The 13,648-nt window shown below is 48.0% G+C and overlaps 1 long non-coding RNA gene across 1 annotated transcript; it reads right to left on the bottom strand.

The window, feature by feature from the left end:
- Window positions 1-3,806: 3,806 nt before the first annotated feature.
- Window positions 3,807-8,654, bottom strand: LOC139234181 (uncharacterized). The gene is made up of 3 exons (XR_011588288.1): window positions 8,567-8,654; window positions 7,863-7,981; window positions 3,807-3,884 (listed from the first exon to the last, which is right to left on the bottom strand). It is a non-coding gene; the product is annotated as an uncharacterized lncRNA (long non-coding RNA).
- Window positions 8,655-13,648: the final 4,994 nt, after the last annotated feature.

Here is a 13,648-nt window from a genome sequence, read left to right as displayed (position 1 = left end):
TATGAATACGTGACCATGGCCTGGTGGGCCAGGGCCACGGGCTGAGCAGGGCCTCCCTGGGGGCATTACCCAGCTGGGTACACGTCGTACACCTGCGAACACAGTGTTCCAGGTCTGAATCAATTCACGGCCACCAAACATGTGACCGGGCAATGGCTCTCATCAGAACGATGCCTGGATGCTCACCGTGGAGTTCCCTGATGAATGCCTCCCTGCCCTTCTGGGGCATGACTACCTGGCTGCCCCATAGTAGCAGTCAGCTTGGATGGAGCGCTCATCCATCCGCCTGTGAAATGGTCTGACCTCCTCAGGACATGCTCCATGTGCGGGCACCCAATCCCCAGTCAAGACACGTTTCTTAATCAGAGATAGGAGGGGATCTCTGTCCAGATTTTGATCCGGCGGGCTGTGATGGGGGAGCCTGCGCTGTCAAAGGCATCAACGGCCATGATCATCTCAGCGCTTTGTTCCGCTGCCCCCTCAGTGGTGGCCAGTGGAAGCCTGCTGAGCACGTAAGCGCAATTTTCGGTGCCAGGCTGTTGCCGGATGGAGTAGTCATAAGCAGCCAGCGTGCGAGCCCATCGCTGTATGTGGGCTGACGCGTTGGCATTGACAACCTTGCTGTCTGACAACAGGGATGTTAACGGCTTGAGATCCATTTCTAATTCGAACCTCCTGCCAAAAAGGTACTGATGCATTTTTTTTACACCATAGACACACACGAGTGCCTCCTTCTCAGCCATCCCATATCCCCGTTCTGCTTGAGAGAGCGACCTGGAAGCATAAGCTCTCAGCATTGCCCTGCTGCAACACGCATCCAACCCCATAGGACGATGCATCACATGTCAGAACCAATTTCTTACAGGGGTCATACAGGGGCAATAACTTATTTGAACAAAGTAGGTTCCGCGCCTGATTGAAAGCCCGTTCTTGACATTCCTCCCAAAACCAATCACAACCCTTACGCAGGAGCACATGAAGCAGCTCCAACAACGTGCTTAAGTTCGGCAGAAAGTTCCCGAAATAGTTCAAGAGTCCCAGAAATGAACGCAATTCCGATGTGTTGCTGGGCCTGGGCGCTCGTCGAATCGCCTCTGTTTTGGATTCGGAGGGCCGAATCCCATCTGCAGCAACCCTCCTGCCCAGGAACTCAACCTCAGGAGCCAAAAACATGCATTTAGACTTCTTGAGTCACAGGCGTACCTGGTCCAGTCGGCGTAGCACCTCCTCCAGGTTATGGAGATGTTGCTCGGTGTCATGACCCGTGATGAGGATGTCATCCTGAGATCCGATTGTTCCAGGAATGGATTTGAGCAGGCTTTCCATGTTTCTTTGAAAAATCGCAGCCGCTGACCGAATGCCAAATGGGCACCTGTTGTAAACGAACAGTCCTTTGTGCGTAGTGATGGTGGTCAGTAGTTTAGATTCGTCGGCCAGTTCTTGGTTCATGTAGGCTGAAGTGAGATCCAACTTGGTAAACAGCTTGCCGCCTGCCAGCGTGGCGAAAAGATCCTCCGCTCTCGGGAACGGATATTGGTCTTGTAGGGACGCCCGATTGATAGTGGCCTTGTAGTCGCCACAGATCCTGACAGAACCATCCGCTTTTAGGACGGGAACGATGGGGCTCGCCCAGTCGCTGAATTCAATGGGCAAGATGATGCCCTCTCTCGGCAAACAGTTCAATTCGCACTCAATTTTCTCCCGCATCACATACGGCACCACTCTGGCTTTGTGGTGCATTGGTCTGGCGTCCGGGGTGATGCGTATCACTGCTTTCGTACCTTTGAACGTCCCAACGCCAGGTTGGAATAGTGACTCAAATTGTTGTAGGACTTGTGAGCACGAACTTCGCTCCACAGATGACATTGCGTGCACAGCCCCCCATTTCCAGTTCATCTCAGCTAACCAGCTCCTTCCCAACAGTGCGGGACCATTGGCTGGAACAATCCAGAGCGGCAGCCGGTTCCATTGTGTGTGACCGCCAACATTGCACTGCCTAGTACTGAAATGATTTATTTAGTATACGTCCATAGTTGTGTCTCAATGCATTCTAGTTTGGGTCTACTGGCTTTGAGTGGCCATAGCTTTTCGAATTGTTGAATGCTCATGAGTGACTGGCTAGCCCCCGTGTCCAGCTCCATGTGTACAGGGATGCCGTTTAATAAAACCTTCATCATCATTGGTGGCGTTTTGGTATATGAGCTGTGAATGTTTGCCACATGAACCCACTGAATTTCAGCATCCATTGATTTGCCCCAAGAGTCATCCTGCATCACAGACCCCTCTTCTGGTCCATCCGTCTCTTAAATTAGCCTGGTTACAGGTTTCCTGCACATTCGAGCTAAATGGCCACTGAGGTTGCAATTTCTGCAGACAAATTGTTGAAACCTGCAAGTCCTGGCAGAGTGTTTGCCCCCACACCTCCAGCATGAGCTGAGATTCCCATTGTTGTGAACAAAGGAGCTATGACCCGGCATTCCTCGCTGATTGTCCCTTTGCCTGCCCTTGAGTACCCTGTTAGTGGGTGTCAATGGCCCCATCCCAGACCGCATTGTCCACTGTGATGGCGTAAATGTCCATTGTCTCTGTTGAAAACCTATTCTGGGGCCTATTGCTGCCTGTGGTGTGTCGAATTTCCCTTGCCTGCCTGCGGGGCTCTGATTCACGTTTATGATATTGACTCCCTGATCCCCCGCTGCGTTGGAGGCAAAATTGCGCGCGTATATTATTTTGGTTTCCTCCTCCCCCGCCATGAAAGTCTGAGACATCAACGCCGCCGCTTCCAAAGTCAAGTCCTTGGTTTTAATTAACTTTCAGAAAATCCCCGCATGACCGATGCCCACAATAAAGAAATCCCTTAACATCTCCCCCTGCAGGCGTCTGTGAACTTACAAAGGCTGGCCAAACGCCGGAGGTCCGCAACGAAGTCCGGTATGCTCTGTCCTTCACAGCGTCGGTGGGTATAGAATCTGTGTTGGGCCATGTGTATGCTGCTTGCCAGTTTGAGGTGCTCACCGATTAGTTTGCTGAGCTCTTCAAAGGTTTTGTCCACCGGCTTTTCGGGTGCTAGAAGGTCCTTTATGAGCGTGTAAATCCTCGGTCCACAGCTGGTCAGCAGATGGGCCCTTCACTTGTCGACCGCTGCATCTCCCAGCCATTCTTTCGTGACAAAGCTTTGCTGGAGCCTCTCAATGAAATAATCCCAGTCCTCACCAACACATACCATTCCTCTGTGCTACCGGCGGCCATTCTCGTGGGTCATTGATTCCCGTTTCCCGTCGTCAATGTAAAGTCCTTACTCAATGGCACAAAACCCACACGAGGCACATTCTATGGACAAGGTCACTGACCAAGAAGTGATGACCCTGTGTGGGACCTAACTTTATATGTCTGGATGACCAGGTAAGGAGTGTCTCCCACAAGTTCACCCCCTGATGTCAAGGTGTGCATTGCTTAAGTATATGCAGTATTGCAGTGGTGTTACATAGAGGTTACATACATGACAGTATCATTAATCCTTTCTTTATTTTTCTTGCAGAATGTTTGCTCCATGGATTATCACACATGTACACATAAGATCACCGTGCATTACAGGTGCTTGAATTCGGATCATGACACTGTGCAGAAGAACAAAATTAGCCTTATATATCAAATTAAAATTATAGATATGCCTTTTTTGAACTTTATTACTAATCCTATATATTAAATTCTTGCATACTAATCAAAATACAGCTCCAGAACTATCATGTAATTGCAGTACCTGCATGGTACAGACCGTCTGATAACACAGCAATTCACTAGTCAGGATACGGGCAGGAAAAAGACCAGCTGTTCCATCCAGCCTGCCCCACAACACAAAAGCAAAATACTGCAGATGCTGGAATCTGGAATTAAAACAGAAAATGGTGGAAATCTCAGCGGGTCAGGCAGCAGCTGTGGAGAGAAAGCAGAGATAACATTCTGGGTCGATGACCCTTCGTCAGACCTGGAGAGTTTTCGGAAAGAACAGATTCTTAACAAGCACTGAAAGGGGGAGGGGAGGAAAGAACAGAAAGGAAGGTCTGTGATAGGATGGAAGACAGGAGAGATTAGAGAGACAAAAGGGATGATGGTCCAAATTCAAATGGTAATGCCAGGAGTTAGAAAAACATTAGATAGTATGTGAATGGCGGGATAATGACCAGCTGCCATTAGAGACAAGGAGGAAAAAAGAAACAGCTCTTGGGGTGCGGGGTGTGGGGGCGGGGGGAGAAAGGGAGCCAAAGATTGGCAGTGGCTAGGCTCTAAAATTGTTGAATTCGATGTTGAGTCCAGAAGGCTGTAAAGTGCCTAAATGAAAGATGAGATGCTGTTCCTTGGGCTTGCGTTGAGCTTCGTTGAAACAGTGCAGGAGACCAAGGATGGAGAGGTCAGAGTGGAAATGGAGTGGAGAATTAAAGTGATAGGTGACCAGAAGCTCAGGGTCAGACTTGCGGACTGAATGGAGGTGTTCCGCAAAGCGGTCACGCAATCTACGCTTGGTCTCCCCAATGTAGAGGAGACCACATCGTGAGCAGCAAATACAGTATACTAAATTGAAAGAAGTACAAGTCAATCGCTGTTTCACCTGGAAGGAGTATTTGGGGCCCTGGATCGTGGGAAGGGAGGAGGTAAAAGGGCAGGTGTTGCATCTCCTGCACTTACACGAAAAGGTGCCGTGGGAAGGGGAGGGGTTGCTGGGGGTGACTGTGGAATGGACCAGGGTGTCATGGAGGGAGTGGTCCCTTCAGAATGCTAAGAGGGGAGGAGAGGGGAAGATGTGATTGGTGATGGGATTACGCTGGAGGTGGTGGAAATGGCGGAGGATGATCTGTTGAACGTGAAGGCTGGTGGGGTGAAAGATGAGGACAAGGGGAACCCTGTCATGGTTCTGAGAGGGAGGGGAAGGGGTGAGAGCAGAGGTGCAGGAAATAGAACAAACACGGCAGAGGGGAATCCTCTGTTGAGGAAAAAGGAAGACATGTCAGAGGCACTATAGTATGAAAGGTGACATCGTCAGAGCAGATGCAAGGGAGATGGAGAAACTGGAAGAATTGAATGGAGTCCTTACAGGATGTGGGGTGAGAGGAAATGTAGTCCAGGTAGCTGTGGGAGTCAGTGAACTTATCGTGGATATTGGTCAAAAGCCTATCCCCAGAGATGGAGACGGAGAAGTCGAGGAAGGGAAGGGAAGAGTTGGAGATGGACCATGTGAAGGTGAGGGAAGGGTGGAAATTGGATGCAAAGTGAATGAAATTTTCAAGTTCAGGGTGAGAGCAGGAAACGGCATCAAGGTACTGGAAAAAGAGGAGGGCCATCCTGGTGGGGGATGGAAGTGTAGAGGGATTGGACATCCATGGTGAAAAGGAAATGGTTGGGGCCAGGAAACTGGAAACTGTTAAAGTGATGGAGGGCATCGGGGGAGTCACGGATGTCGGTGGGAAGAGAGTGGACAAGGGGAGAAAAAATGGAGTCGAGGTAGGAAGAAATAAGTTCTGTGGGGCAAGAACAGGCTGAAACAATGGGTCTAGTGGGGCAGTCCTGTTTGTGGATCTTGGGAAGGAGGTAGAAGCGGGCTGTGCGGGGTTGGGGAACTATGAGCTGGTGGCTGTGGAGGGAAGATCTCCAGAGGAGATGAGGTCAGTGACGGTCTAGGAAATTATGGTTTGATGTTCAGTAGTTGGTCATGGTCCATGGGGAGGTAGGAGGTGTCAGAGAGTTGGCGATCAGCCTCTGTAAGGTAGCGGTCGGTTCGCCAAACAACAACAGCGCTATCCTTGTCAGCAGGTCTCATGACAAGTTTGGGGTTGGATCTGAGCGAGCGGAGTGTTGCAAGTTCAGAGGGAGGTAGGCTGGAGTGAGTGAGGAGAGCAGAGAAATTGAGACGGCTGATATCCCGTTGACAGTTTGCAACAAAGAAGTCTAGAGAGGGTAAGAGGCCAGAGGAGAGCGAGAATTCTGAAAGGTTCAGCTGTGCAGGGGGAAGACTTCTGGCTGAAGAAGTGGGCATGGAGTTGAAGGCGACAGAAAAAGAGCTCAGCATCGTGCCGAGCTCAAAATTCATTGAGGTGGGGATGTAAGGGGATGAAGCTCAGGCCTTTGCTGAGGACCTATCATTTGGTGTCAGAGAAGGGAAGGTCAGAGGGGATAGTGAAAACACGACAGGGGGTGAGATTGGAAGAAGGGATGGGATCAGAGGGAAGTGTGGGGGAACAAGGTTCTGAAGGGGCATTGTGTCCAAGAGTTGTTGAAGTTTATGATTCTTGACACCTGAAAGGAAGGAAAAATGTTTTTGGTTAAAGTGCCGGATAAGGTGAAGGATGAAATGGAACTGCGGACCAGGACAGCTTTGAGATAGAGTGAGTCGCTGCTGCTGAAGAGAGATCAAGAGTGATCACAGCATGATGGTGAAACACTTCCTCTTTCACCCCCACTCCCTCCCTCCCTCTATTCCCCAACATCCTCGCAGCCATGTTTCCCCTTTAATTGTTCTGCTTCTATTAGCAATTTAAAAAAATATATGAATTTAATGTCTGCACTCAAGCCACAGTGATCTTTTTTCTATAATTAATAAGTTTTGCTACATTAATTTTCTGTCCACACTTGATCAGCTCCACTGGGCAGGCCACACAGTTCACATGCCAGACACGAGACTCCCAAAGCAAGCGCCCTACTGGGAACTCGCCCACGGCAAACGAGCCAAAGGTGGGCAGAGGAAACGTTACAAGGACACCTTCAAAGCCTCCCTAATAAAGTGCAACATCCCCACTGACACCCGGGAGTCCCTGGCCAAAGACCGTCCTAAGTGGAGGAAGTGCATCCGGGAGGGCGCAGAGCTCCTCGAGTATCGTCGCCGAGAGAATGCAGAAATCAAGCTAAGGCAGCGGAAGGAGCATGCGGCAAACCTGTCTCACCCACCCCTTCCCTTCAACCACTGTCTCTCTCACCTGTGACAGAGACTGTGGTTCTCGTATTGGATTGTACAGCCACCTAAGAACTCATGCTAAGAGTGGAAGCATCTCTTCCTCGATTCCGAGGGACTGCCTATGATGATGATACAGTGAGCACCAATAGAAGTCACTGAAGCTTGAAATATAACATTGTTTTAATGATCAATGTATCCTTTCTTGTTTTCCTGCATCATAGTGGCAGATAAATAGGTAATGTGATAACTGTGTTCACAATATCATGTTTCAGCATCACTTTCAAATTGTCTTCAAATATTTTATTAGCCCTGATTTTGCGATAAAAATAACGATGAGACATAGAAACATAGAAACATAGAAAATAGGTGCAGGAGTAGGCCATTCGGCCCTTCTAGCCTGCACCGCCATTCAATGAGTTCATGGCTGAACATTCAACTTCAGTACCCCATTCCTGCTTTCTCGCCATACCCCTTGATCCCCCTAGCAGTAAGGACCTCATCTAACTCCTTTTTGAATATATTTAGTGAATTGGCCTCAACAACTTTCTGTGGTAGAGAATTCCACAGGTTCACCACTCTCTGGGTGAAGAAGTTCCTCCGCATCTCGGTCCTAAATGGCTTACCCCTTATCCTTAGACTGTGACCCCTGGTTCTGGACTTCCCCAACATTGGGAACATTCTTCCTGCATCTAACCTGTCTAACCCCGTCAGAATTTTATATGTTTCTATGAGGTCCCCTCTCATTCTTCTGAACTCCAGTGAATACAAGCCCAGTTGATCCAGTCTCAACACTTTTAATTATTGTTGAATAACTATTTTTTTACTTCTCTTTTTATCTCTCTTAATCCCATATTTCTTTCCTTCACTTTATTTTGCTTTCTGTACATGATTTTAAATTGAATTAAACAATCTAACTTACACTTTCCAGTTTAGACATTGTGTGACTCAGTGATGATTCTTCAATTAGATTGGTTGAAGAGATTTGCTGTTTCTTTCCCTGTTCATACAGGTCCCAGATCCCATGTAGAGGGTGCCGCACTGAAATGGATTTGTAATAAACATAAGTTGCCGCACAAATCACCACTAAAAGTCTGTGGGTTGCTGTAAGCGTAATGAATAATGAATTTTGAAATACAGGTTGAATCTCCCTTATCTGGAATCCTCGTGACCTGGCCTGTTCCGGATAAGGGTTTTTTCTGGACGAGGCTTGGTCACGTTAAATTGGATGGTACAGGTACTGAGCAAGGGGATATTAGGGTTGGCTGGGGGTGTGGCAGAGAGATCATTGAGGGGGGGGCGGTGGATCACGGGGTCAGGCCAGCGATTACACGAGTCGGCAGCGAGGAAGTTCTTCAATTTGTTCATGTCGGAGTTCCGCACATGCGCCACCCGGTGGCCGGGAATGGTTCCAGACGAGGGGTGGTTCCCGCTAAGGGAGGTTCAACCTGTATTCCCATAATTATATGCCACTGCTTCTGGCATCTGTATCAACCAGAAGTCATTTCCATAAGAAATCCAGGGGAAAAATACGTGTATGCCAAAAGAATTGCCAGTGTCACCAGCAATTCGAGTTCGAAAAATTGGCTCTGGGGGTTGGCAATGTGGAGTGCAGCATTAACTTACCATGCAACAGCATCCTGGTGATGTTAATAGAGGCCTCTGACTCGAAGTTCCCATACACAGTCGGCGTTGCTGCTTCTGAAAGCCTCTGGGAGTGAAGCTGTGGAGTTTGCAAGGCATTGTGGGCAATTAAAGGGGCTATGACTTAAAGGTGAAATGCATTCAAAATTGAAATCATGTGAAAAAAATGCATTTTTCAGCTACATCTGCTTTTCAAAAAAGACATAAACATTAAAAATAATTTGAGTCTTCAGCTCTTAAAGCTGAATTGCCTTCCACACCTAAGGTAAAAGTGCTTCAGCACTAACACAAATGGCTCAGCAAGCCAGGGAAAGGGCACCCAGGGTCTCGGATGCAGCACTCCAGCTTTGTGCAGGGGGTCAACACTGCAAGAGACGTCCTCTACCCAAAGGGGCCAGGAGGCACTCCAAAAGGAAGGATGTGGGACCAGATCACTGAGGCCTTTACTGCCAACAGAGTCATTCCAACCACCTGGATTCAGTGCCCAAAGAATCTTTATATGACCTCAGACCACTGGTCAAGGTCAGTGAATGCATCTTCAAAAGCCATCTGCTACCAACTGCATCACTAGCCTCACACACTGCTCAATGCCCGACTCCCCTGCCCATCATTCACCTGCCACAACTCCATCAATCATGAGGCACATCTCCCATTCTGAGCCTCACCTCACCCTCTTGGAGGTGCCATTCTTGGCAGGGGCATGGCTGAGACCTGTATCCTCATGCTTGTATCCTCATACATTATCCTCCTTTTGGCATGCACCTCTTGCTATCCCGCCCTTCCCTCACAAAACCCCACGCTTGTGCCTTCCTCATTTCAGACACCCAAGAAATACAGCCTGCCTAGCCAATGGTTGACCAAGAAGAGGGAGAGGAGAATGAAGAAGACCAAGAAGAAGAGACACCACTGCTCGATTTCACACACCAGTTCCTGAAGGTCGACCCACAAGGCTGGGTTAGAAACTAAGGATACCTTAAAATGTATAAAACTGATACGGATGCATAAAACTAATAAGAATTATGTTTTGAATCATTGTTTTGAACTGGAGGTGAAGTGTCTCCTTAGAATGATAGACAATGCTCAGAAATTCTAATTATCTGTGGTTTTCAAGTTAAAGCTTCAGTTTATTTATGTATCTTTAAGACAATTTATATAGAAAGGCTTAGAATCGAAGGAAGTTTCCTGGAATTAATGTAAACACAGGCAGTTTTCTATGTCGTAAAGACCGGTGAAAGTGACAAAGCTCAGGTTTGGGCCTCATAGTTCAAAGGATAGAAGACTAGGCTTTATATTGATTGTACCCAAGTGAATAAAGACAGAGAGAGATGAAAGGAATTCTACAGAAAAGCGACTTCAAGAAGGTATAAACGATATGTAACCAAAATCGTAAGACATCTTTAAGGTGGGTTCTTGAAACAAGAATCGAGACAAAGAACTAGAAGCCTTATTGGATATTAAGTTTTTAGGGGAACCTTTATAGGTCAAAAAGTCTCATCAATATCCAGGGTCAGACCCACCTCTAAAAATAGGTTAAAAGTGACCTCCTTGAAGTTTGTAGACACAGACGGGAGAGGAGGAAGAAAGAGAGAGAGAGAGTGAAGGAAGCCCTAGATGATAGGAAGAATAGAATTGCTCACGTGTGTCAACTATCTGTCCAATCGGATCGATTTCAACTATTGTTATGGTCGTATGTTTTTACTGTATAATTAATGTGTTATATTCCATATTAAACTCTGATTAAACACAATGAGGCCAAAATTCAGCTCCCCACAAAGGCCTCTTACCACTAGAAAGCAGCGGCCAGGTGGCGGAGTCGAGCGGCCGCCAATTTCCGGTCAAATGGCCGCTGGCAGCTAAATTTAACGCTGAGATTTTTCTGGCAGTCCCGACTTCTGCCCCGCTGTTGCCATCCTAAGTGCGTCATCAAAGGGTGTACCGCCGATCTCACGCACCTCCATCGCACCTCCCGCAAAATTTAGGTCCAAAAATCTTTAACCCGTTGTGCGATGCCTCCGACAGCTTTTTCTGTCAGTGCACCTTGCTTTCAGTATGTGAGCCACGGCAGCACGCCGGCCTTCAAGGGGAGGGTGCAATGCCACGGCCGGCATTTTTTTTTGTTGGCTGACTGCCAGGTCAGGCCGACAATTGTGCCTCCATGTTCGGCCGGGCCGACAATTATGCCTCTTGGATGCCAGACCGCTGACCCGACCAAAACCCTCCCTGGTAGCCCAGTGGACTGAAGTTTCAAAATGCTGAAGGCTCTCCCCTTTAAGTGAAGGGGAGAGCGTGGTGACGCACATGTGTCATGACATCATCTCCGCTCCATTGCTGACAGTGGCAGAGACTCTGTCCCACCTCCACTTCCGCCCCTCTAGAGTACTTACCGCCCCACTTCCACTCCCTTTATGGCCGACTTCCAGTCCACTTCAAAAAAAATGACAAAGTGCTGAATTTACCAAAAGAGGCCACCTCAAGGTGCGACCAGTTTTGGATGGAGGTAAATTTCGGCCCCAATATATCCACCATATTGGTTTGCACTCGAACCCGATTATTTAAAGAGACCAGAGATAGCTGTAATGAGGCAATTTCTAACAGGCCATTTTCAGTGCCCCTACTGAAAGTCAGCAGCCTTCCACCAGCCATGCTGCAGCCAATGGGACAGCACTGTGTGACATCAGTAGGATAGGCAAAGGCACACACAATACAGTCACGAATGAAATGCATAAGGGTGATTAATTGATTTCTTGATGTGATATTGATTGGATATAGGGATAAAGTTGGATTGGAATATTTGCTTTGTGGTGGGCTTTTATTTCAGTATTATGGCCAAGAGGACGTTGTGATAGTCAATAATAATGGAAGGTAAGGTATGGGATAAATGCTGAAAGGGGAATAGGGGTTGTAGTCACTGGGACCGCAGGCAGATGATTCGATCCCGGATATCCTGGCCAGAAAGGGGCTGTCTGGGATGTATTCTTCCTTCTGCTTTCTCCTCTTCTGCTTCTCCCTCTTCCCTTTGTGAGAAGATGCGGGAAATTTGAAATTAAAGTAGAAAATGCTGGAAATACTCAGCAGGTCAGGCAACATCTCACCCTGAGGTATGAACTCTGTTTTTCACGGGTATTACCTGACCTACTGAGTATTTCCAGCATTTTTTGTCTTCTCAGAGGCCTTCCTTTACCATCCAAGTCCATGCAAGCTTCCAGCAGCACAGCCAACACATTTTTTTAAAGTTGTAATATCTATTGCAGCAAGCCACTAATTCAATAAAATTGAAAAAATCCATTCCAAAGTCATAAATCCAAAACTATCTGAAAGAGATTAGTGGTGTTGACACCGTGACTGTCAGCCTGCTTGCACGCCAGGACCCAGTGCTGAATTCAACGCTAGGTCGAAGTTTGGAGTGATGACATTAAGTCAGGATTGCACACTGATTGATACCACCATGCCACCATTTCTTTCCCCAGGGTGCTGGTAGTTACTAGTAGTGCAAATGGAGGGTGGAAAATAGCAGCCAACACAGGACCTGCCACCAGTTGACGAAAGAGCGGCGACCGCCATTTTTTTGCCATTCCGCGGTGGTAAGTAGATGAATTTCTAGCCCCCAGTGTTTTGTGATGATCATGGAATCATGGTATTGCTGTCCCTGTGATCTAAGGTGCATACCACTTACATGCATTTAAAACATTTGGCTCACACTCACACTTTGGTGGCTGGCTGCAGCTTTGAATCGCAATTTGAGATGAAGCTCAGCTATTAAGCACATGCTAATATTTGGGGGGAGAAATTCGGAGCATTTGCGCCTCCCCTTAGCTTTCACCCCCAGGTGCAGTGTGCCGAACGACTCCCGCGAAATTCCGCAGCAGTTTCTCAGCGGCAGTAACCGGTAGCGACCTGCGGCAATCGGTAGCACCCTGCTCTGCTGTGCCAACGATGACGACGTCATCACCTTGTGCAGTAATTTGTTTTTGCCACGGAGTGAAAGTTCAGTAGCGCCCCCTGAAGCTGCACCAGGAGATGCTGTAGGCCACTCGCGGGGTGAAAATTAAAGGGGAGGTGGCGATTTCATAATAAAAAAATGTCGAATTTACCAGTTGCGACCTTCTTCCTGTTGGATCGCGGGGTCCGCGTCGTGATCTTGCAGCCCAGCACTCAGGTTGTGCACAGGACTCCACGGTGGTCCAGGGATAGCCCCATTTCTCACATGCAGTAGGCAGCTTGGCCCTCCTCTTTAATGAAGGGGAGGGCCCCGTCTATGCGGCAATGCTATACGTCCCACCACTTAGTGCTGCACCCCTCATGGAGCCCTTCCACCCTGCTCTCATCCCACAGAGCAGGTGGAGCGTGATATTTTGTGCTCCACTTGCTCTTGGTGGCGGTAACCCGAATATAGCTCCTTGCGGCGGTTACCGCTCCCAAACAGGGCGCTAGGCAATTTCAACCCCCAACCCACCGGTATCTTAAGGTTGGTTTATTAATTATTCCATCACAATATAATTTTTCTCATTTACTGATGCCAGCGTCATCATTTTCAGTGGCCATTAACACCAGCCCTGTGTGGCACTGACAGGTTTATAATGATGTTGATTTTTTAACCCAATCTACAAATTTAGCTGTAATTTGCAAACATTGTTTGGCCTTTCTCCTTTGCCAAGCTAATTGCATTATTGAGGTTTTATGATATACAAACAAATTTGGAGTAATTGATATGCACAGGTTTATTTTTGCATCTATTGGCAGCATATTTCAAATCTCGGGGCCGAAATTGCTCCATCTAATAAGGCCTCTGGGGGAGCGGAATGGCCGCTAACTCTCTGCGGAGGTGCTGCCATCCTTAAAGGGGAAGGCGCACTGGTGCGGCCGCCATGTTACTTTTTGTTTTCGGCCGAATGCCAGGTCGATCTGACAATTATGGCCACGGGTTTGGCTGGGCTGCCAGCAGGCAGCCTGGTACTCCCTCTTGGGTGCCAGGCCACTGGCCCAGCCAAAACCCTCCTTGGTGGCCCAATGTTTGCAATTAAAGTGGCTGCAAAGTTCCTATTTAACAGAAGGGGAGTGATGTTG

The sequence above is a fragment of the Pristiophorus japonicus genome, chromosome 2, assembly GCF_044704955.1.
Source record: "Pristiophorus japonicus isolate sPriJap1 chromosome 2, sPriJap1.hap1, whole genome shotgun sequence".
Taxonomy (NCBI): Eukaryota; Metazoa; Chordata; class Chondrichthyes; family Pristiophoridae; genus Pristiophorus; species Pristiophorus japonicus.
Note: the sequence above shows the minus strand (reverse complement) of the source record. Positions and strands in the feature narration are given on the sequence as shown.